Raw genomic sequence first — 4944 nt, 5'->3', positions numbered from 1 at the left:
GCTTCACCGAGGTCTTCCATTGAAAAACTTTTATTCAAGTATCCCTTTATGGTATCCAGAAATTCTATATCATTTCCAATCAACAATATGTCGTCTACATATAATATCAGAAATGCTACATAGCTCCCACTCACTTTCTTGTAAATACAGGCTTCTCCAAAAGTCTGTATAAAACCATATGCTTTGATCACACTATCAAAGCATTTATTCCAACTCCGAGAGGCTTGCACCAGTCCATAAATGGATCGCTGGAGCTTGCACACTTTGTTAGCATCTTTTGGATCAGCAAAACCTTCTGGTTGCATCATATACAACTCTTCTTCCAGAAATCCATTTAGGAACGCAGTTTTGACATCCATTTGCCATATTTCATAATCATAAAATGCGGCAATTGCTAACATGATTCAGACAGACTTAAGCATCGCTACGGGTGAGAAAGTCTCATCGTAGTCAACCCCTTGAACTTGTCGAAAACCTTTAGCAACAAGTCGAGCTTTGTAGAAAGTAACATTACCATCAGCGTCAGTCTTCTTATTGAAGATCCATTTATTCTCGATGGCTTGCCGATCATCGGTCAAGTCAACCAAAGTCCATACTTTGTTCTCATACATGGATCCCATCTCAGATTTCATGGCCTCAAGCCATTTTGCGGAATCTGAGCTCATCATCGCCTCCTCATAGTTTGTAGGTTCGTCATGGTCAAGTAACATGACCTCCAGAATAGGATTGCCGTACCACTCTGGTGCGGATCTTATTCTGGTTGACCTACGAGGCTTGGTAGTAACTTGATCTGAAGTTTCATGATCAATATCATTAGCTTCCTCACTCATTGGTGTAGTTGTCATAGGAACTAGTTTCTGTGATGAACTATTTTCCAATAAGGGACTAGGTATAGTTGCCTCATCAAGTTCTACTTTCCTCCCACTCACTTCTTTCGAGAGAAACTCCTTCTCTAGAAAGGATCCATTCTTGGCAACGAATGTCTTGCCTTCGGATCTGTGATAGAAGGTGTACCCAACAGTTTCCTTTGGGTATCCTATGAAGACACATTTCTCCGATTTGGGTTCGAGCTTATCAGGTTGAAGCTTTTTCACATAAGCATCGCAGCCCCAAACTTTAAGAAACGACAACTTTGGTTTCTTGCCAAACCATAGTTCATAAGCCGTCGTCTCAATGGATTTTTATGGTGCCCTATTTAACGTGAATGCGGCCGTCTCTAAAGCATAACCCCAAAATGATAGCGGTAAATCAGTAAGAGACATCATAGATCGCACCATATCTAGTAAAGTGCGATTACGACGTTCGGACACACCATTACATTGTGGTGTTCCGGGTGGCGTGAGTTGCGAAACTATTCCGCATTGTTTCAAATGTAAACCAAACTCGTAACTCAAATATTCTCCTCCACGATCAGATCGTAGAAACTTTATTTTCTTGTTACGATGATTTTCAACTTCACTCTGAAATTCTTTGAACTTTTCAAATGTTTCAGACTTATGTTTCATTAAGTAGATATACACATATCTGCTTAAATCATCTGTGAAGGTGAGAAAATAACAATACCCGCCGCGAGCTTCAATATTCATTGGATCGCATACATCGGTATGTATGGTTTCCCACAAATCAGTTACTCGCTCCATAGTTCCGAAGAACGGCGTTTTAGTCATCTTGCCCATGAGGCATGGTTCGCAAGTACCAAGTGATTCATAATCAAGTGATTCCAAAAGTCCATCAATATGGAGTTTCTTCATGCGCTTTACACCAATATGACCTAAACGGCGGTGCCACAAATAAGTTGCATTATCATTATCAACTCTGCATCTTTTGGTTTCAACATTATGAATATGTATATCACTACTATCGAGATTCATCAAAAATAGACCACTCTTTAAGGGTGCATAACCATAAAAGATATTACTCATATAAATAGAACAACCATTATTCTTAGATTTAAATGAATAACTGTCTCGCATCAAACAAGATCCAGATATAATATTCATGCTCAACGTTGGCACCAAATAACAATTATTTAGGTCTAAAACTAATCCCGAAGGTAGATGTAGAGGTAGCGTGCCGACGGCGATCACATCGACTTTGGAACCATTTCCCACGCGCATCGTCACCTCGTCCTTAGCCAGTGTCCGCTTAATCCGTAGTCCCTGTTTTGAGTTGCAAATTTTAGCAACAGAACCAGTATCAAATAGCCAGGTGCTACTGCGAGCTCTGGTAAGGTACACATCAATAACATGTATATCACATATACCTTTGTTCACCTTGCCATCCTTCTTATTCGCCAAATACTTGGGGCAGTTCCGCTTCCACTGACCAGTCTGTTTGCAGTAGAAGCACTCAGTCTCAGGCTTAGGTCCAGACTTGGGTTTCTTCTCTTGATCAGCAACTTGTTTGCTGTTCTTCTTGAAGTTCCCCTTCTTCTTCCGTTTACACTTTTTCTTGAAACTGGTGGTCTTGTTAACCATCAACACTTGATGCTCCTTTTTGATTTCTACCTCCGCAGCCTTTAGCATTGCAAGAGCTCGGGGATAGTCTTGTTCATCCCTTTCATATTATAGTTCATCACAAAGCTCTTGTAGCTTGGTGGCAGTGATTGGAGAATTCTGTCAATGACGCAATCATCCGGAAGATTAACTCCCAGTTGAATCAAGTGATTATTATACCCAGACATTCTGAGTATATGCTCACTGACAGAACTATTCTCCTCCATCTTGCAGCTGTAGAACTTATTGGAGACTTCATATCTCTCAATTCGGGCATTTGCTTGAAATATTAACTTCAACTCCTGGAACATCTCATATGCTCCATGACGTTCAAAACGTCGTTGAAGTCCCGGTTCTAAGCCGTAAAGCATGGCACACTGAACTATCGAGTAGTCATTAGCTTTGCTCTGCCAAACATTCACAACGTCCGCAGTTGCATCTGCAGTAGGCCTGTCACCCAGCGGTGCTTCCAGGACGTAATTCTTCTATGCAGCAATGAGGATAATCCTCAAGTTACGGAACCAGTCCGTGTAATTGCTACCATCATCTTTCAACTTTGCTTTCTCAAGGAACGCATTAAAATTTAACGGAACAACAACATGTGCCATCTATCTACAATCAACATAGACATGCAAAATACTATCAGGTACTAAGTTCATGATAAATTCAAGTTCAATTAATCATATTACTTAAGAACTCACACTTAGATAGACATCCCTCTAATCATCTAAGTGATCACGTCATCCAAATCAACTAAACCATAACAGATCATCACATGAAATGGAGTAGTTTTCAATGGTGAACATCATTATGTTGATCATATCTAGCATATGATTCACGCTCGACCTTTCGGTCTTAGTGTGCCGAGGCCATATCTGCATATGCTAGGCTCGTCAAGTTTAACCTGAGTATTCTGCGTGTGCAAAACTGGATTGCACCCGTTGTAGATGGACGTAGAGATTATCACACCCGATCATCACGTGGTGTCTGGGCACGACAAACTTTGGCAACGGTGCATACTCAGGGAGAACACTTTTATCTTCAAATTTAGTGAGAGATCATCTTATAATGCTACCATCAATCAAAGCAAGATAAGATGCATAAAGGATAAACATCACATGCAATTAATATAAGTGATATGATATGGCCATCATGATCTTGTGCTTGTGATCTCCATCTTCGAAGCACCGTCATGATCACCATCGTCACCGGCGCGACACCTTGATCTCCATCGTAGCATCATTGTCGTTTCGCCACCTATTGCTTCTATGACTATCGCTACCGTTTAGTGATAAAGTAAAACAATTACAGGGCGATTGCATTGCATACAATAAAGCGACAACCGTATGGCTCCTGCCAGTTGCCGATAACTCGGTTACAAAACATGATCATCTCATACAATAAAATATAGCATCACGTCTTGACCATATCACATCACAACATGCCCTGCAAAAACAAGTTAGACGTCCTCTACTTTGTTGTTGCAAGTTTTGCGTGGCTACTACGGGCTGAGCAAGAACCGTTCTTACCTACGCATCAAAACCACAACGATAGTTCGTCAAGTTAGTGCTGTTTTAACCTTCTCAAGGACCGGGCATAGCCACACTCGGGTCAACTAAAGTTGGAGAAACTAACACCCGCAAGCCACCTGTGTGCAAAGCACGTCGGTAGAACCAGTCTCGCGTAAGCGTACGTGTAATGTCGGTCCGGGACGCTTCATCCAACAATACCGCCGAACCAAAGTATGACATGCTGGTAAGCAGTATGACTTGTATCGCCCACAACTCACTTGTGTTCTACTCGTGCATATAACATCAACGCATAAAACCTGGCTCGGATGCCACTATTGGTGAACGTAGTAATTTCAAAAAAATTCCAACGCACACGCAAGATCATGGTGATGCATAGCAACGAGAGGGGAGAGTGTGTCCACGTACCCTCGTAGACCGAAAGCGGAAGAATTAGAACAACGCGGTTGATGTAGTCGTACGTCTTCACGGCCCGACCGATCAAGCACCGAAACTACGTCACCTACGAGTTCTAGCACACGTTCAGCTTGATGACGTCCCTCGAACTCCGATCCAGCCGAGTGTCGAGGGAGAGTTCCATCAGCACGACGGTGTGGTGACGATCTTGATGTTCTACCGTCGCAGGGCTTCGCCTAAGCACCGCTACAATATTATCAAGGAGGACTATGGTGGAGGGGGCACCGCACACGGCTAAGAGATCCAAGGATCAACTGTTGTGCCTTGAGGTGCCCCCTGCCCTCGTATATAAAGGAGCCAGGGGGAGGGGTCGGCTGGCCAGGAGGGGCGCGCCAGGAGGAGTCCTCCTCCCACCGGGAGTAGGACTCCCCCCTTCCTTGTTGGAGTAGGAGAGGAGAGGGAAGGGGAGAGAGGGGGAAAGGAAAGGGGTGGCGCCGCCCCCCTCCTTGTCCAATTCGGACTTG

This window comes from Triticum dicoccoides, chromosome 5B, assembly GCF_002162155.2.
Source record: "Triticum dicoccoides isolate Atlit2015 ecotype Zavitan chromosome 5B, WEW_v2.0, whole genome shotgun sequence".
In the NCBI taxonomy this organism is placed as follows: Eukaryota; Viridiplantae; Streptophyta; class Magnoliopsida; order Poales; family Poaceae; genus Triticum; species Triticum dicoccoides.
Note: the sequence above shows the minus strand (reverse complement) of the source record.